Source organism: Asparagus officinalis, chromosome 6 (genome assembly GCF_001876935.1).
Source record: "Asparagus officinalis chromosome 6, Aspof.V1, whole genome shotgun sequence".
Lineage (NCBI taxonomy): Eukaryota > Viridiplantae > Streptophyta > Magnoliopsida > Asparagales > Asparagaceae > Asparagus > Asparagus officinalis.
In genome coordinates, this window is record NC_033799.1 from 7,714,984 (window position 1) to 7,736,677 (window position 21,694).

Genomic DNA, 21,694 nt, shown 5'->3' on the forward strand with positions numbered 1-21,694 from the left:
TAGCATTTGACAAATTAAAATGAGTTACTCACTTCATGTCGTGGTTATTTTTATATCCAATAATCAGTGGCGGATCCACCCTTGTTCAAAGTGGTTCACTTGAACCACCTCATACAAAAGTTCTCTATAGCCTAGTGGTATTGCAGTTGGTAACATTTTGTAAGAGGTCTGGAGTTCAAACCATCCAGCCTTCGAAAATTTCTCTTTTAGGCTTCTTTCCTTTTACCTCCCCTCTATTCTTCTTCTTCTTCTTCTTCTTCTTCTTCTTCTTCTTCTTTTCCTTTCATTTTATCCCTTTGTTCTGTCTACCTCTTTAAGGCCTTCTATAAATATTTTTGTTTCTTATATATATAAGTCAAATCATTGTTTAAAAATGATTGTTTTTCTCTTTAATAACCCTTCCTTCATTTTTTTCCCACCTGCTATTATTTGAGAAAAAAATTTAGTGTATATTTTGAACCACCACCAAAAATGTTGTAGATCCGCCACTGCCAATAATTTAAGATTAAAAAAAAGGATTGCCAAAGAAGACTTTATTACTTATCTAACAAATACGTTGTAGAGCAATGAAGTTACAGGGATTGAAGCCAGGACACTCATCTATGGAGAAACTACAGGAGATGCAAATCTGTATACCAAGAGACAATGGAGAAACTGGGATTGAAGTCATGACGCTCATCTTGAAGAAACTACAGGAGACAAAGGATATAGATTTTCCGACAGGTGAAATAACATGAAACTGAATCCATTTGAATCTGAGAGACCATCCCTCTTACATATCATCTTGGGCATATTAGGAACTGATGTGCGCGACGCGGAAGCGGGAGAACCAAACGGGCGTGCTTCGAGAACCAAATCAAACCAAACGTCGAGATAAAGGCCAAAACAACCAAAATAACGACACAAATCCAAACACAATAGTTTAACGTGGTTCGTCAATTGCCTACGTCTATGGGGCAAGAAGGCAATGATGTTTTCATTAATAGAGAAGAAGAGTACAAACTGAGATTACAAATCACTCGAAAGAACAAACTAATCTCACCAACAAAGCTCTTAATCTCTCCAAATAAACCCTAATTAAATAGCTCAGAAGATACCTCTTTTCTGTGCTCCAAATATCCTCCAATCAATGCTTAATCAAAGCCCAAACAAAGCCTTAAACAAAGCCTAAATAAAGCCAAAGAAACCCTAAAAACGTGTTTCTATTTATAACAAAACACAATCCCAAACTGATTGGGATTCTAAAAACGTGTCTGCCACACCCTGGTGTGGCACACACCACACCCATGACAAACAGGACAGATTCTGCCACACCAGGGTGTGGCAGACAGAGCGGATTCTGTCACACCCATGGCAGACACCACACCAGGATGTGGTGGAGCCTGTTTTGCTTATTCTTCACGTTTTTCTCAATTCCTTCCTCAATTCCTTCGCCGTTTTCACAAGAACTACATAATCGGAGGATTTGTATGCAAGAGCAGGAAGGTTATTTCAATTTATTTAAAAGGTAAAAGACATCCTAATCTGATGTTTGGCAAAAGAAATTACTGGGCAATCTGGTTGGTGTTCCAGAATATTTGTATAGATGAGAAATCTGATGTTTGGCAAAAGAAATTACTGGGCAATCTGGTTGGTGTTCCAGAATATTTGTATAGATGAGAGTGAAGACATCCAGGCTCTCAGCTGACGCTGCAATCTGGTTGGTGTTCCAGAATATTTGTATAGATGAGAGTGAAGACATCCAGGCTCTCAGCTGACGCTGACTCCCTCAGATCACTTAGAAGACACACTCTGCTTTCAACCTTCTGCACGAAAATCAGATTAAAGTTAGAACAAAAGACAAATTAAGGATAACGCAACAGGAAAAATTAGTTGCAATAAGAGCTATACATCTAGTAACTTGATTCCATAGGAACCATATGAAAACAGCCCACAACATATTTTTATGAACTTTTTTTTGGAGAAGATTGTAGGTGTCTAAAAATACCTATAAGTGTCCGTACACAGCTCGAGACGGAGAGAAGATGACGAACGTCGTTATTCGAGTCTAAGAGGATTATCTGACGCCGACAAGTGCATGAACTGGAATGGCGAACCAACTGTGTCTCCTGCGCTCACCAGCCACCTCCAATTGACCGAACGCGCTCGTTAGTCAGTTCGTGCGTGTCAGTAAGCTCCAAGTGATCGAACACGCTCGCCAGTTAGCTCGCGCGCTTCGGTCAGATCCAAAGCGCCCGACGCGCTTGTCAGTCAGTTCCAAGTACCGTAAAGAAGCTAACGAACGGATGAAGCGAGTTAACGACGCGTGCAAGTCAACAAGACGATCAAATACGTAAAACGGCAAAAAATACAAGTTCCGAAAAATCGGAAAACACCAAAAAGTTCAGCCAATGTCAAATTTCCCGCGCAAGCGTGGGTCGGTCGCAGCTGACCCGCGCCCACGCGGGTCGGACTCAGCCGACCCATGCCCGCGGGGGTTGAACGCAGCTGACCCGTGCCCCCCGCGGGTCAGTCACGACTGACCCACGCCCCCGCAGGTCACCAGTGCCCGTCGTGCAGATTTTATCCCCAAACTCATTTTTGACGGTTTTACTCGTTTTTGACGGTTTTTAAGCGGTTTTCATAGGATTTATCCATTCAAGGGGTTCCTAACTGACTTAATATCATTCACAAACATGGTTAGACCGTTATTAACTAAAGATAAGGTCAAATTGCTCATTCTTATTCAAATACCCCCCAACCGAAGCCTATAAATACAGGCCTAGGGGCTCATTTCACGGGGGAGATCAAGAGAGCGAAACGCTGCCGAATTGGAGAGTGAACCCACGAATTTACAGCGAGGGGTAACAGATCTTAGCGAGTTCCTGTGCATAAAGAGTGAAGTTCGAGAGATCTGAGACCCGTCCCCTATTCCTCCGGATTTAAGCTTAGTCTTAATCTTGAGAAGAGTTGTAATCTCGCTTGGTCGAGATTACCGCTGAAGCGATTACTTCCTTCATGAAGTAAGAGCTTTGATTAACTTAATCTATCAACCGGATCTGATCCGCGACGGTCCACGGATATTAACGTCCCCGGCACAGGCAAAGTTCCCACGCAAACAGTGGGTGATAAACGTCTGTTGCGCTGCTTGACAAGAGTTGTACTATTTTATATTTTCATTATATAAGTCGATCTTATAAAAAGATCTATTTTTCTCGTTTATTTGAGTTTATTGTAACGACCAAAGTTATAATAGATTCAAGGCAATGAAAACATCAACTTTTGACCCCAAACAAAGATAAAAAAAAAGAGGTTTGACAATCACATTTGTGTCTTTAAATCATAGAGCTTATACATCAGCTTATGAGATGGAAATTTCACCACAAAAAATTAGCAAGATTGGCTGTGACCCTTGTTAGCACCAAACTAGCAGCATTATTTGGAAATTTTATGAATGAGAATGGGTTTAGGTGAGTATAAACGTCAGTAGTTAATTACAAGCTTCCATAGTGTAATAGCTGAAAAGCAATACCGGTTCTATTAATGTTACAACGGAGGGCTTCACAGACACAGAAGATGTCTATACAAGAGTGGAGAATGACAACACTGAATAAACATAATGAAGACAATAAGAACAACACACAAGGATTGAACGTGGTTCGGTCAGTATGACCTACGTCTATGGGCGAGAACAACAGAGAACTTTACTAATCATAAAAGAGAATATTACAAAGGGAGATCACTCTAATGTCTCACCAAACTCACACAAAGAAGAGAACATTAAAAAACTCTTTTTTTTCTTTTCTTTTCAAATCTCTCTTTCTTCTCTCTGTTCTCAATTTCTATTCTATGCTCTAACCCTTCACACTCCTGTATTTATAACCTTCAAAATGGTTGGTGGAATAATATTTTGGGTTGGTGGAACAATAAAGTTTGGTGGGTCTTGAATTCAAAGTCAAATAACAAATCTCCACCTTGACTTTGAATATGAAGATCTTCTCTTCACTCTTGTTATCTCGCTAAAAGCCCCTTACGGTAACCTCCACTTTGTTAAACTCCAAGCAATCTGAGGCAATGCTCGAAGTTGCACGAAGGTACGGGCTTCATTATCATATCTGCTAGATTATCTGTAGTACCAATTTTTTCAATCTTGATGATCTTAATTTCTATGATAAAATGATACCTGATATCTATATGTTTAGTTCTTTCATGATACATCTAATGCTTCGTCAAGTGTATAGCACTTTGGTTGTGATAAAATACTGTAGTAATACTGTAGGCATCAAAAATTGCCTATAGGTCTCCACGAACGGCGCAGTGTTAAGGAACGACGATGAACGTCACTATCCGGTTCACAGGAGTTCGATTGATTTCGATGAACGCTTGAAGTAAATCGACGAACTATGTGAACTAACGAAGGTACGGGCTAATCGGGAGCCCCGTGATGTTTACAAAAGGAACAATGTCCTTCGTGTCTCATTCATTCTACAGATGATCTAACCATCGGAGCTGATAGAACTCCTTGTCGGCTTTCCAACACACTTCGAATCACTCAAATCCGAGTTCGGACGAAGGAATTACAATGGAAACAGATAAATACACCATATGGAGTGTCTCGGACCAACGAGACACCCTTCGGTGTCTCGGCCCAAAAGATAAATACACCATATGGAGTGTCTCGGACCAACGAGACACCCTTCGGTGTCTCGGCCCAAACCGAGATACCCTAGGGTGTCTCGGATCAATAGGAGACACCCTAGGGTGTCTCCGATCAAATGGAGACACCCTGGGGTGTCTCCAAGGCAGATTTGGGCCTTTAAGTGTTTTTAATCGCTCCGTTATCCCCTCAAGCCTATAAATACAAGCCTTACGCCTCATTTTTTGGAGATCTGGAATTTTGGAGAATTGGCGAAGCCCTGCCGAACTGAAGAGTGATCGAGTTCTTCAACACAAGAGATCGAAAGTCGTCAGATCTACATCACCCGCATCCAATCCTTAGTATTATCCCGTTGTGGTAATTCTAAGAAGAGCAATTATCTCGCTTTTGTCGAGATAAGCACTTCTGTTTCTAGATCTCCTCGCGGATCGACGAAGCTCTGGACCTGATCTGATTGCCAGGTAGTCCACGGATATCGACATCCCCATCACAGGCTAAAGACCTACGCAAGCAAGAGACGACGAACGGATCTTGTGTTTATTTTTAAGAAAGTTGTAATCTTTTATTCTTTTGTTGTTTGAATTCATTTGTAACGCTTAAAGTTTAATGAAATCAATGACTAAGGTAACTTTCGATGAAAACAAATACATTGGTGTAAGCCGAGATCTTCAATCAAATCTCTCAACCAAATTGCTTCTTTCACTGCTTCTGTCATTGCCATATACTCTACCTCTGTGGTAGACAAAGTAACTGTCGACTGTAGATTTTCCTTCCAGCTAATGGCACTACCTGAAAGAGTGAATATATAACCTGTCAAGGAAGGTCTCTTATCCAAATCGCCCGCATAATCTGAATAAGAATAACCAAGTATTCTGCAATCTGAGTTTGTGTTTCTGCCAAAATATAAATCAATATTAGCTGATCATCTTAAATATCTAAGTACCCATTTCACAGCCTGCCAATAGACCTTTCCAGGCTTATCCATATACCGACTCACAACACTGACTGCATGTGAAATATCAGAATGGGTGCAGACCATAACATATATAATGCTTCTAACGGCACTCGCATAACGAACACAAGACATGTACTGCTCCTCTTCACAGGCTTGGCATCAAGCACACTAAATCTTTCCAACACCTTCTTGATGTATTTCTCCTGAGATAAGAATAAACTTCCTACTCGCCTATTCTTGTGGATCTCCATTCTTAAAATCTTCTTCGATGCTCCCAAGTCATTTATCTCAAACTCATGTTTGAGTTGAGATTTTAACTCATTGATTTCTGACATATCTTTAGTTAGAATTAACATGTCATCAACATACAAAAGCAAATACACAAAATAGCCATCATTTAGCTTTTTATGATAAACACAACTATCATATTTACTCCTAGAGTAACCATATTCAAACATGAAAGTATTAAAATTCAAATACCACTGTATCGGAGACTGTTTCAAGTCATAAAGAGATTTCTTCAACCTACACACATGATATTCTTTACCTTCAACAATAAACCCCTCTGGCTGATACATAAAGATCTGATCTTCAAGCTCATCATGTAAAAAATACTGTCTTTACATCAAGTTGCTCAAGCTCCAAATTAAAATGAGCAACCATAGCAAACAACACGCAGATTGATGTATGTTTTATAACTGGAGAGAATACTTTATTGAAGTCTACACCTTCAGTCTGACTGTAGTATTTAGCTACCAAGCGTGTCTTGTATCTTACATAATCGGTATCTAGAGTTTCTTCTTTTTTCTTGAACACCTATTTACAGCCAACAATCTTCTGTCCCCTTGGTGGCTTCACTAACTCCGATGTATGGTTCTTGTGAAGAGACTCCATCTCTTCAGTCATCGCAACAGTCCAATTTGTAGTCTCATTATCACTAATAGCCTCCTTATAGGTAGAAGGCTCTGGAATCTTAATCGACTCTGTTATACTCAAAGTATAAGCAAGCATGTCTGCATAACATTGAGGAGGTCGGATTTACCTTTTTGTTCTTCCGGTGGCAATATTATACTGTTGCTCTTACGGTGTATCAGCATCTAAAGTTGAACCTTTCGTAGTATTAACTGGTTCAACATGAACTCCCTCAAGCACTCTCTTTGAAGCTGGGCTTTCTAGCTCCACCTACTTGCTAAACTCCTTTTTGGTACCTGTGGTATCAATAACAAAATCCTTTGTCGGGTGAAGCATGAATTTCTCATCAAAAGTAACATCCCTACTAATAATAAACTTAGGTGATTTCGGATTAGAACACCATAATCTATATCCCTTCACCTCAGTAGCATATCCTAGAAAGATAAATTTCTTTGCTCTGGGATCAAGCTTACCATTATTAACATGAAAATAAGTAAAGCAACCAATACTCTTAAATGAGAGTAATTAGCAGGGGCACCAGACCAAACCTCTTTTGGAGTCTTAAAATTAATTGCTGTAAAAGGAGTTCTGTTTATCAAATAGTAAGTTGTATTGACTGGCTCGGTCCAAAAGTCTTTTGACAAACCGACATTAGAGAGCATGCACCAAGCTCTCTCTAAAAGTGTTCTATTCATTCTTTCCGCAACTCTATTTTGTTATGGTGTATGCCAAACTATACGATGACACATAATACCTTCATTCATGTAGAATTGGTCAAACTCTGCGGAACAAAATTCCATCCCATTATCGGTTCTGAGGCGCTTCACTTTCTTTCCTATTTGCTTCTCAATCATAACATTTTATTACTTGAAGCTTGCAAGTACATTACTCTTATGCTTCAAAGGATACACCCAAAATTTTTTAGCATAATAATCAATTAATGTTAGCAGAAATCAAGCTCCACCTTTCGATGGAACCTGAGAGGGCCCCTAAATATCTGAATGGGTATAATCTAAAGTACCATTAGTTTTGTGGACATTAGTACTAAAGGAGACTCTATGGTGTTTGCCGAAAATACAATACTCACAAAAATCTAGCTTACTAGTTTTCTGACCACAAAGCAGACCTTGTTTGCTTAATATATCTAGTCCTTTCTCACTCATATGCCCTAACCGCATATGCCATAAACGCGTAATATCAGAGTCTAAATCCTCTGAGGATAATACTGTTGCAACACCTATCACTGTGCTGCCTTCAAAGATATGGAGAGTATTTACCTTCTTTCCTTTCCTCACAATAAGAGAGCCTTTACTAACTCTCAAAGCTCCACCTTCAACCGAAAACTTAAAATCATTTGAGTCAAGGGTGCCTAAAGAAATGAGGTTCTTTTTTAACTCTGGTATATGTCAGACATTGCTTAATGTTCTAATAATACAATCATGGGTTCTAATCTTAATTGATCCGATACCAACAATCTTACAAGATATGTTATTTTCCAATAATACATTTCCACCATCGATAGACTGATATGTGACAAACTAATCCCTATGCGGATACAAATGGTAGGAATAACCTGAATCAAAAATCCACTTATCTTGTGAATGAGTATTAACACTAACTGAAAGAACTTCATGTAAACTAGAAGACTCTTCAGTTATAGTAGCAACTAAAGGTTTCACCTCCCAAGACTTCGACTATGAATTATTCTTTGCTTTGAGCGCTGGACAATTAGGTTTTATATGCTCATACTTGTGACAGTAATAACATTTAACATTTTTTTTGGCCTGGACTTTGATCTAGACATATTTCTAGATTTTTCTCTACCACCAACACCCTTTTCAGGATGACCACAAGCGAACAAACCTTCAGCTTGATCTTCTCCTCCTATGACAGATACTTTCTGCCTTAACTCTTTTGAATGTAAGGTTGATTTGACATCCTCCAAAGAAAGTGTATCTCTACTGTATAACATGCTATTAACAAAATTTTCATCGAAAGTCGATCCCATCAACAGGCTCCAAAGCCTTAGTAAATCGGCGCGCAAGTCGTTGGCGCTGCCTTTGGCGCGCCATCTTTGATAGGGTTGGCATAACTTCGGTACTCAACTCCTTGATTGAGGAGGAGTTCAGATCTGCAAGTCCGACTTCATTGGAGACTGGAAGTGCATTGCGAGATCCAACTACCACAGCAACGGGGGTCTTAATCTTCCTGTGCTTACGAGGGGCGGAGGATCTGGAGGAGGAGGATGACATATACTCCTCAAACTTCAGTTGGTCGAACTCGTATTCAACCACTTCTTTAACCGGGATGCAGATCTTTGGTTGCGGCACAACAACTTCGGCAGCGAAGCTGTTGGCTCCCACTGTGGTCGCCAGCTTGTTTGGGTCAAAAGTTGATATTTTTATTGGTGACGAACTCATTACAATTTCAGTCATTACAATAAGTTCAAAAAAAGAAAGAAAGTTGATCTTTTTATAAGATTTCCTTTATACAATGAAAATAAAGATTACAACTCTTGTAAAACAGCCCAACGGACGTTTATCACCCGCTGCTTGCGTGGGTTCTTTGCCTGTACCGGGGATGTTAATATCCGTGGATCGCCACGGATCAGATCCGGTTGACAGATTGGTGATCAAAGCTCTTACTTCACGAAGAAAGTAATCGCTGCAGCAATGATCTCGACCAAGCGAGATCACGGCTCTTCTCGAGATTTAAGACCAAGCTTAAATCCGGAGGAATAGGAGACAGGTCTTAGATTTCTCGAACTCCACTCTTCATGCACAGGAGATCGTCGAGATCTAGCTAACCCTCTTGAAATTCGTGGCTATGCACTCGAGAAACCGGCAGCACCTCGCCCTATTGATGTCCCCCCTTGAGAAATGAGCACCCGAGCTCCTATTTATAAGCTTCGGGAGCGGGTATTTGGATAAGAACGAGGGATTCCTCCTTATATTCAGTTAAGAACTGATTAACCATAATATCAGATCAGTTGGGATGTTCAGGAACCAACAAATCCCGAGAGAATCCGTAAAAGCCGAAAAAACAAACTTTTAGATCAAATCTGGCCGAAGCTCACCCGGTGGTTCGGCCTTGCCTAGCCACCAAATGGTGGCTCGACCTGGCCTATCCACCAAATGGTGGCTCGGCCATGCCTATCCACCAATGTGGCTCGGGCTGGCCTAGACACCAAATGGTGGCTTCGGCCATGGCCTAGCCAGCTAATTGGTGGCTCGGCCGCCGAGCCACCCTTGGTGACCTGGCTATGGGCCGAACCACTGGTTCGGCCGAGCCGTTTTGATGCGACTCGGCCGCCAGCGACTTTCTTAGTCTTTCGGATTTTGACTTGTTATGTCGTTACGCGTATTTTATCGTTTTATTGATCTGTACGCTGTTTTGATGGCCGGTGAGCGTGCGGGCCACGTCACCAATAGTTCGTTGATTCGCTGGTCGGTGTTAGATAATCCTCTTTGATTTAGATTATGGTGTTCATCACATTCTCTCCGTCTCGAGCTATGTGTGGATACCTATAGGTATTTTTTGACGCCTACAAGGAGGTAATGAACATAACAAAATAAGAGCTTGATCTTCTTCATAAATTTTAACATCAATATTCTTTAAATCTATAAGAATAGTATTAAGTTCATCTAAATGGTCTTTAATCTGCACACCTTCCTTCATGTGAAGGGTGAAGAGGCGTTGCTTCAACTAGAGCTTGTTTGTTAGAGATTTCGTCATGTACAAGCTCTCCAACTTTAGCCACAAGCCGACGACGGTATCTTTATGAGCAACCTCCCGCAGGACCTCATCGGCCAAACAGAGGTGTATGACACTATGTGCCTTCATCTACAGCTCTTCTTTCTCATCATCGGGTATAGATTCTGACAACTTATCCTTTCCGGATTAGACATTGAATAGTCCTGTTGTACTAGGAGAGCCCTCATTTTTACTCTCCACAAACTAAACTTGTTTCTCCCATCGAATTTCTCCACTTTATATTTTACAGAAGATATCTAGAAGCCCACTAGAACAGTAACTGTAATTGTAAACAGTAACCATACTTGTGAATAGTAATAGTACTTATAAATAGTATCATACTTATGAATAGTGTCCGGTGCCTTTAAAAGAGTAAATGATAATCTAACTTATTTTTTGATGTGAATGATCTACTTTTAGTGACAGTCACAGAACATACGATAAGAAGATACACACTCTAAGCCAGGTTCGGATACCAGTTTGTTACAGCGAGGGGTTTCACAGACACAGAAGATGTCTATACAAGAGTGAAGAATAACAACACTAAATAAACATAGTGAAGACAAAGAGAACAACACACAATAATTTAACATGATTCGGTCAGTATGACCTACGTCCACGAGTGAGAACAACAGAAAACTTCACTAATCACAAAAGAGAAGATTACAAATGCAGATCACTCTAATGTCTCACCAAACTCACACAAAGAAGAGAACACTAAAAAAACTCTCTTTTTTCTTTTTTCTTTTCTCTTCAAATCTCTCTTTCTTCTCTCTATTTTGAATTTTTGTTTGATGCTCTAACCCTTCACCACTCTCCTCTATTTATAGCCTTCAAAAGTGTTTGTGAAATAGTGTTTTGGGTTGGTGGAACAGTGAAGTTTGATGAGTCTTGAATTCAAAGTCAAATAACAATTACCGTCTTTCTTTCATTTTCATTCTTTGCATCTAGGGGTAGAAAACGACCGAATAAACTCGAATACCATAGTATTTGAATTCAAAATTCTATCTATTTTGTCTAATTTTAAATTGGCGTTCAAATTTGATTTGAGTTAATTCTTGTGTATTCGTTACCCATTCGCGAATACTCTGTTAGCTCAGCTAGTTGATCATTTAACTCCTAACCTAGAAATCTTTGGTTCGAATGGGCCTTTTGCCACTATTTTACACCTAAATGTTATTTTTTCCCTTCTTAATCTACTTATCTAGTATGGGAATAAATGACAAAAACGACAATATCTTGTATGAGGCTATTTTATATAAAAATACACCTTAATTAGAAAATTTAATCTAATTATGATTCATTACGAGGGAATCATTTTAGCCTTAAATCTATTTATAGATTTTACATAAATATAAATTAATTATGTGAAATTTATTTTAGGATTTAAACCCTCTTCTTTATTGTACTTTTATTCTTAGCTAATATTAGTTATTTCAATTTCCGGCAGATACTCTACTACAACTAAAGACGCTCATGCTTGTCTTGATAAAACTTAAATTTAACATAAGTTAAAACTAGAAGACCTTAATCATATTCTTAAATAATTAAAAAAAATCCTTTTATGATAGATATCTTGTTGACTTTATATATACTGGATGATATACATCTCAAGCACAAGTCCATAAGATTAGTATATTTGTAATAGGTTAAATTTTTATGATCAAAATCAAAGTATAAAGGAATATTTAATTATCAAACAAATCGAATATAAATCTTGTTAAATTCTATTTGTTTATGAAGCGAATACTAGAATTTATTCGTTTATTTTTAAATGACCGAATACTTTGATGAATAACTAAAGAAACGTTTGTTTATTATTAGTTCATATCCACCCCTATTTGTATCCCGCACTCCAACCCTGAGTTCTAAACTCACTCCACATTTGTGAACTGTGCAGTTCAAAACGAAAAGATACAACATATCAACTGTATATCTGTCCGATATTAGCCAGATAATGGTAAAAGTGCATTCATCAAGCTACATTGAGTGTATAGGTTCAATGCACAGAACGTTTTACTCCTCAATTCTACCCATCAGCTAAAAAATAATCCTTTGACATGGGTTTCCAGCATCAATATAGACAGAAATGAAATTGTGAAGCTAACAATTTAATGCTCATCAGGTTAAAAACGCCCGGTGCAACCTAATTAACTAGAAATTGATTTAAATTTAAACAACCAACATGATATGGAGATACAACAACCATAAATTGAAGAGATAAATATCGAATACAACAATACTTACATTTACACTGATATACTCCCCGAAGAAATCCAGCAATACCTCTTCATCAAGTCTCATGCGCTCAATGATTTCCTCCTTAATGTAATTTCTCTACAAAAAGAGAGAGTGTGTTTTGAGACTTTAATACAGCACAAAAGACTATCTCAGGGTAATGAGGTTTGACTATTAGGTTGCAAATTATACACGAGGAATTAATGAGGAGCTAAACTTTGTGAGAAGATGATCTACATAAACAACGATTGTCTCTTCTAGACAGGCTTCCACAAACCTTTTTGTAGGGGCCGGCACGCCCACCTCGTCGCGGAAGCGAATCAATTTGAGAGAAAGCTCTGACTTTTATTTTCACAAAACCCAAGTCAATCTCAAATTTCCTGTTTCAATAACGAAAAACAAGAACAGAAGTGAATATCTCAACAAGGTGAGATATACACCATTTTCAATATTAGATAGAGGTCTGAATATAGAGGGAAACAACCAATACAAGCAATAGCCAATACAATAAGCGAGACACAAGATTTGCGTGGTTCGGCAAACTTGTCTACGTCCACGGGGAGAGGTGAATGGAGATTCCACTATGATAGAGAACACCAACGACTTGTACAACCCACAAGCTCGTCCCAAAGAGATGAGGCTTCGATTTTACCCAAGAAAGATGATCTCTTTATACAATCCCTCCAAGTTCTCTCTCTTTTTCTCTCCTCAAGATCTCACCTTTCAGATCTGAAAAAACTCTCATTTTCTCTAAAAAATCACTGTACAAAACCCTAGGAACGAAGTTCCTATTTATACCAAGAAAACATGGCCAAAACCGATCTGAAAAAGCCAAAACCCACTCTCGAGACATTGTTCACGGCCTCGGGTGAACAGTGCTAAGAAACTGTTCACTGCCTCGGGTGAACAGTACCGAGACACTATTCACGTTCCCACTATTCACTTCTTACACTGTTCACATTCACAATTCTTCACCTCGTACATCATTTGATAAACCTCAAATGTTGAACGAACACCAGAAGAAACACCGCGAACATCACCAGAGAGATCTAAAATGTCAAACAGTCTAAAACCAGATGCCAAACCAGTTGCACCATTATACCATGGCTGTCTACGTACCCTCTAATCGGGACCAAGCTAACCATAGTTCTGAACATTATTCTCCATATAGTCTTGTCTCCACCTTACCCCATCACCACCCCGAAGGGCCATGCCCTCTTGGGAAGATCAGCACGGGCTGATATGAAGTAAGTCCAAGCAATACTAAAACTTGCTACATGTCACCAACTTGGTCAACATGTCTATGGGATTCTCATTTGTGTGCACCTTCATGAGAGAAATATCACCTTCCTCTATGACATTCCACACAAAATGATACCTGATGTCGATATGCTTGTTACGAGCATGATGAACTTAATTCTTAGCAAAATAAATCGCACTCTGTCTATCGCACCACAAGTTCGCACAATCCCGCTCAACCCCCAAATCATCTAGAAGACTCCACAACCACAATATTTCCTTCACTCCCTCTGTCATGGCCATATACTCAACCTCTGTTAGAAAGTACCACTGTAGCCTATAACATCGATCACCAATTAACTGGAGCATCATGTATTCTAAACACATAACCAGTAGTAGATCACCGCCTGTCTAGACCACCCGCATAATCTAAGTCTACAAAGCCATCAATCTGACATGTATCTCCATCAAAATACAGACCCGTATCAATGGTACTCTTCAAGTACCTCAGGACCTATTTCACTGCTTCTCAATGCGTCTTTTTCAGATTCGTCATGAACCTACTGACAACACTGACCGCCTGTGAAATATCTGAACGTATACACACCATTGCGTACATAAAACTACCAACTGTACTAACATAAGGTACACGTTCCATGTGTGCCTTCTCTTCTGCTGTAGTGGAAGATTGTTTACTTGAGAGCCTGAAATATGGAGCCAATGGAGTCACCACTGACTTAGCACTTTGCATCCCAAACCTTGTGATAATCCACTCAATGTAGCCCTTCTGACTCAAGAACAATCGCCGATTTGTCGTTCTTTTCTAATCTTCATACACGGTATTTTCTTAGCAGCGTCTATGTCCTTCATCTCGGACTCTTTACCAAGTTAAGATTTCAACTTATCTATCTCCATCTTGCTTCTCGAAGCAATAAGCATGTCATCTACATACAAAAGAAGATAGATATAATCACCTCCACAAAGCTTCCGAATATAGACACAACAGTCATAATCACTTCTGGAACCCATGCTTTAGCATGAATGAGTCAAATTGCTTGTACTACTGCCGAAGAGATTATTTCAATCCATAAAGTGATTTCCTCAAGCGACATACATGATGCTCATTATCCTCAACATTGTAACCCTCAGGCTGATGCATCTAGATTTCCTCCTTCAAGTCTCCGTGCAAGAATGTCGTTTTGACATCGAGTTGTTCTAGCTTAAGATCACCATGAGCAACAATACTCAATAGCACTTGCATAGAAGTGTGTTTCACAACCGGAGAAAAGATCTCATTGTAATCCACATCCTCTTTTTGTGCAAACCCCTTAGCTACTAGTCTAGCCTTATACCTTGTACCGCCAAGCTCGGAAGGATCCTCCTTTCTCTTGTACACCCACGTATAACTAATAACTTTCCTCTCTACGGGCAATGGGACTACCTCCCATGTTTGGTTCTTCCGGAGAGATTCTATCTCTTTCTCCATCGTAGCCAACCAACTCTCACTATCCCTGTCCCGAATAACTTCTTTGAAGGTGACCGGCTTATCATCCTCCACTGAGAGTGCGTACTCAACTAAATTACCCGCTCATAGTGCTTCAAAGGCTAGTTTGACCCCAACTTCTGAACCTGCTTGTATGTTCGCCTTGTCCTAGTAGAAGCCAAACTGTCTTCGAGCTGCTGTTATTGTAGTGCTTGTACATGTTCTTGCTGAACCTCCTCCTATTCAAACTCATCATCAATCCCTTCCTGAGTGTCTTCATGATTCTCCCCTAGAACACGACTAGAACCCGATTGGTCTTTAGGTTCTATCTCAATCACTGTGATTTTAAAGTCCCAACAGTCTCAACACCATCATCCTCGGGCGTCCTAGATTTTGATAAAGCTATCATGGATTTTTCATCAAAGGTAATATTTTTGCTGATCACGAACTTGGAATCTTCTATACACCAAAGGCGATAGTCTTTTATGCCCATTACATACCCTAAGAATATTGCATTCTTGGCCCTCGTGTCAAGTTTTCCCTTGTTGACGTGATAGTATGTGGTATATCAAAAAATTCTGAGTTTATCATAATTTGCATGCTCCACTTACCATACCCGATAGGGTACATCACTATCCAATATCGAATATGGAGAACGATTCACTATGTAACAAGCTGTAGCAAACACTTTTGCCCATCATTCTTTGCCCAAACCAATATATGATCGTATACTCATTGTTTTCTCCTGCAATGTATAGTTCAGTCTCTCTACAACTCTATTCTATTGTGGTATAGACCTGACTGTCCAGTGTCGAGCAATATCCTCCCGATCACAGAACTTTTTAAAAGTATCATATGTATACTCTGTACCATTTTCAGATCTTAGTGTCTTTAATTTTCTGCCTGTTCTGTTCTCAACCATTTCTTTCCATTTCTTAAATATCTCGAATACCTCATTCTTATGCTTAAGAAAATAAACTCAAGCATACTTGGAATGATCATCTATAAACGAGACAAAATACCTGGAACCGCCCTTGGAAGTTGTCAGAGCCGAACCCCAAACATCTTTATGCACATAGTCTAATATACCTATATTCTTGTGCTTTCTTTTCAAGAACTAGACCCTGTATGCCTCTCTGTACACACAATCCTCGCAGAAATCCATGCAAAGTTTCTTCATGTTCTTTAGCAAACTTTCCTTACCAAGCAGATCTAGATCCTTTTCTGACATGTGCCCAAACCGCTTATGACATAACCGAGTGTGCTCACATGGGTCTCTACCACTTCCATCAGCTCTAACCGTTGTATCTCCTGTTACTGTCGTACCCAAAGGAGTATATAGGTTACTGTGATGAATGCCCTTCATCACTACCAGGGAACCTCGAATAACCTTCTTCACTCCATTCTCTATAACTATCTTGAGCAACAAGAGTCCAAAGCAACAACTGAGATAAGATTTTTCCATAAGTCAGGGACATGACTCACATCCATCAGGGTTCTGACCACTCCATCATGCATCTTGATTTTGATATCATCAAGCCCCACCATTTTACAATCATGGTTATTCCCCATCAATATGGTTCCACCATTAATATTCCTATAGGTAGTAAATCACTTCTTATTTGGACACATATGGTAAGAGCAACCCGAATCAAGAATCCACTTATCGGAGATATCTTCACCACACGTAACGGTATAACATTCTTTTTCGCTCCCTTCTTTCGAGACATAACTCGCCTCTTATTTGCCTTCTCTTCTCTCGATTTTATTGTTGTTCTTCTTCCCACCTATTCTCTTGTTAGAACAGTCAACTTTAAAATACCCAAGCTCATCATATTTGAAATACGGTCTTCCTATAAGAGGTCTCGATTTCGATCTAGACTTTCCTCCATTGCCTTTTCCTCGCTTATTGCTCCTTCTTCTTACAAATAGTCCCTGTGCCTGCTCCTTATTACCATTAGTAGTCATGTCACTAGTTACAATTTTTCGAAGATCATCCACGAGAACCACCGTTCTAGTCTTATCCATCTTCAAATTGTTACCTACAAGCATCAATGTTTGTACTAGGCTCTCATAAGATTTCGGTAAAGAAAGAAGTAGCAGAAGTGCTTGATCCTCGTCTTCTACTATCACATCGATGTCCTTCAAATTCGATATGATCCTATCTAACTTGTTGATGTATTCCCGGATTGATGATCCTTCCTCCATTTTGCAAGTATACAATTTGGATTTTAAGTAGATCTGATTTGATAGACTTTTTGTTATGAAGGTACTCTCTAATTTTGACCACACATCCGCAGTCGTTTCCTCTCCATCCACCAAGAAAGCTACATCCCTCTCAAGACATAGGATAATCGATGCTCGTGCTTCGAGATCTAACTCTTCCCAATCATCATCAAACATATCTTTGTGCTTCTTTTCTTTTCCTACCAAAGACTTGTACAATTTCTGCGAAATCAACGAGTTTTTTTATTTGCATCCTCCAATAGAAAAAATCATTCTTCCCATTGAACTTTTCAATCTCATACTTTCCTACTTTTAACGTTTTATTGGTAGACTCTATTCTCCGCTTGTTTTAGTAAATCCGTTTCTCTTAGGAATTTTAACAAACACCTTATGTGCACCACACAACAACCAAGTATCATCTCAAATCGGAAGTTTTACCACCCCCCCCCCCAATCTGAACAAAGGCTCTGATACCAACTGTTAGGTTTCCCCCCCCCCCCCCAATCTGAACAAAGGCTCTGATACCAACTGTTAGGGGTGGGGGCTGTAAAACCCCATAAATGTGAAAATATTGTGACATATAATAATAAATATGTTATAATATGATAAATATATATTTTTTATGTTTGAGTATGCTAAGAATTAATTTGAGTTTAATTTAATGTATATATACGAGTATGTGAATGAAATATGTGTGCACAGGCAAACAGACTCAGAGTAGTCAACTAATGTCCTTAGTAGTTGACTACTCTGAGCCCGAATACAGCTTTCAGAAACTTACGTATTACAGAGTCATCGACTACTCGACTAATAGCCATAGTAGTCGACTAGCGGGAGTTTCCTAGGCATGTCAAGTTTCAGATTTCAGGTCGAATTTGGTTTATTTCAAGCCCAATCGTTAACCTAAGTATATAAACATGTTTTAAACATAATCCCTGAGTTATTTCACGTGAAAACATAGCCACCCTCTCCCCTCAAATCCTAGATCTTGTTTTTGGTATTCCTCGAGGAGATTCGAGGCAAACAGCGAGCGGGAGCGAGATCGTGTGCTCCTTGAGCGAAGAGGGATCTTACACGCTTGTCCAGAGATCCGACACGACGTTTGAGGCAAGATCACTTTCATCCAAACCTGCACCTTTAGATAATAGTTAATTGAATGTGTTTAAATCTTTGCTTTTATGCTAAATCTTAACTTGAAGTGTTGAAAGTTAGATTTTCAGTGATAAATCATGAACAAGTGCTAGATCCAAAGCTGAACCTTTGCTGTTGATGATAGAAATGTGATCATGATCATTAGAGATGTTGTTAAGTTCGTTCTTAACTTTTTAATCATGTTTTAATCAAGTCTATACCCTAAATATGAAATTAATTGAGTTTGTATGCTAATTAAAACTATTTAAACCCTAGGCTTGTGATACCTAAGTTCTATAAGCATGATTAAACAAATAGATATCTATTCCAACGTAATATGCAAGCATGTTTGTGTTAATCATGTCAATAATAAAGCCTTATGTGAGAATTTTGACTAATTAAGATGTCAAACCCTAATTTGAACAAGTTAATAATTTTGTATTATGTTCAAGAAATTTTCTATTGAATATTGCTAGATTTAAATCGTATTAAAGCTCATGATAAGTACATGATAATTATAAGTTCTGTTCGTGCATGAAAGAATACATGTTTTGACAGAGTAGTCAACTACTAGGCTTAGTAGTCGACTACTCATGCCTAGTGTAGATTTCTAAAAAACTTGATTAATGCAGAGTAGTCGACTAATGTTCTTAGTAGTCGACTACTGATACTAATACATGCCTCTACAGAGTCTGGATGGACTCAGTGTAGTCGACTACTAAGCTTAATAGTCGACTACTATGATAGTTTTTCCTGAATGTTGTTTGAACTGTTTTGAGATACGATCGTGGAGTTTCGAGCCTCACGATAGTACACGTACAAACATGATTATGCGTGAATAGTATCGTAGTACACATATGAGTATCCCAAAAGGGGATTTTGGCAAGTGTTGAGTTTATTACACTTGAGTTGGAGTGGTTTACACATATGTTGGATATCGTTGATGAGCACAACTCAGTACTATTTGAGATAGTGAGTCGATATATTAGATATACGAAATTTATACATGAGATGGATATCGTTGATGAGCTTAGTTCAATACTACGTAGGGTAGTGCGTCGATATTCCATATGTACAAGCCATTGAGTCGGGTTTGGATGCTCTATCTAGCAGTCCGTCCGCACGAGGGTGCGATGAGCCTTGTGAGCCGTCTTTTAGGATACATATAAGGTAGGCTGCCCCGCACTCATGTTATACACTGAGATCACGATGAAACTAATGAGCGAGGTACACTATTTAGGATATCGAAAGGGTAGTCCGTTACACATGATGACGTGATGAAATCAGAAATCTTGTAAAGAGTTGTATTGTGATAATTATGTGATAGCCTGAGTTTGGTGGATGCCAAATACGATTGTGAATAATTGTTGAGATATTTGATGACTGAGATACCTAGTTATGCTAGTACATGAGATACATATGATGATATTTGTTATGATGCTTTACTTTCCAGTTATGTTTCCTTTCATTCTTAGCTCGAGATTAATCTTTAGTCATCTACAATATGAGACATATAGTATATACATGAGGGTTTTCTTGTTTGGATTATTTCACTCAACGTACTATGTCTCGTGATGTAGATTTCTAAGTATTAATACCGTTAGATACAGAAAAAATAATCTAAGTAGACTATGCTTAATAGATAGAGACTCCACTACATCTAGCAGCCCTTCCCCTGTGGCGTATGGAGGTGATCTTGCTATAACACTCTGACGCTCTTGTTGTTGTTGTTTTTATTATAAATTTCTTTTTAGACAGCTCAGAGTTCCAGAGAGCCGCAGGGTAACAGAGTTCTTACATAGTCACCGTCACATGATTTATTAGTAGAGGCTCCATCATAGTTTTATATTTTCTTTCAGACATTAGAGTTTTGTACACATATTGTAAAGGTTGTTTGCTTTAGTTTATTATTAGTTGACTCATCTTGAGATACTTCTTATTTATGTTTGGATATCAGATGTATTTCAGATTGCTCACTTGAGATATGATTTTATTTATGAGATATTTCTTCCTACTTCATGTCTATTGTACTTATTCCTTTTATTTTGCATGTTCTGTACTTACACTTTTATTTGAATCCACTAGAGGATATTATTGTGATTGATGAAACATGCTATTGAACTGTATGGGTGCATGGCATGTTTGACATCTCTGGGTCCACCTTGAATTGCAACCATGTGTAAAAACAGGGGCGTTACAGGGGTCGACACGCCCACCTCGCTACGGAAGCGAATCAACTAGAGAGAAACCCCTAACTTTTGTTTTCACAAAACACAACTCAATCTCGATGTTCCTCTTTCAATAACGAAAAGCAAGAAAAGAAGTGAATATCTCAGCAATGTGAGATATACGCTCTTGTCAATATCAGATCTAGGTCTAAATATCGAGGGAAACAACCAACACAAGCAATAACCAATATAATAAGTGGGACACAAGATTTACATGGTTCGACAAACTTATCTACGTCCATGGGGAGGGGTGAAGGGAGATTCCACTATGATAGAGAACATCGACGACTTGCACAACCCACAAGCTCGTCCCAAAGTGATGAGGCTTTGTCTTACCCAAGAAAGATGATCGCTTTCTTATACAATCCCTCCAAGTTCTCTTTCTTTTTCTCACCTCAAGATCTCATCTTTCAGATCTGAAGAAACTCTCATTTTCTCTAAAAAAGCACCACACAAAACTCCTATTTATACCAAGAAAACAGGGGCCAAATCCGATCCCAAAAAAAAACCAAAATTCGTTCTCGGGTGAACAGTGTCGAGGGTGAACAGTACCGAGGCACTGTTCACTGTCTCGCACTTTCACGTTCACACTTTTGAATGATCTTTCTTCAATGTACCTAAAGAAACCACAATAATCAAACATCAATATAGGTGACAAGAAAGTACAAGTGCTACATATGCTACCGTCAAAGTTGACAAGAAATGATCACATGAGAAGCACAAGAAACAACCATCCCACAATTGCTACCATGAACAGAAACAATATATTCAGATCAAACTTAATTAGTTGCCTTCATTTTGACTGCTGTAGAAAGTGCTTACCCCTTTACATCAATAATCTATATCTATATCTATACTATTTATAAAAGAAAATATGGGTGTCAAATCTTTTG

The 21,694-nt window shown here is 38.9% G+C and overlaps 1 long non-coding RNA gene across 1 annotated transcript; it reads right to left on the reverse strand.

Annotated features, from left to right (window-relative positions):
* Positions 1,699-12,840, reverse strand: LOC109845364. Its single transcript, XR_002248322.1, has 3 exons — positions 12,772-12,840; positions 12,504-12,593; positions 1,699-1,805 (listed from the first exon to the last, which is right to left on the reverse strand). It is a non-coding gene; the product is annotated as an uncharacterized LOC109845364 (long non-coding RNA).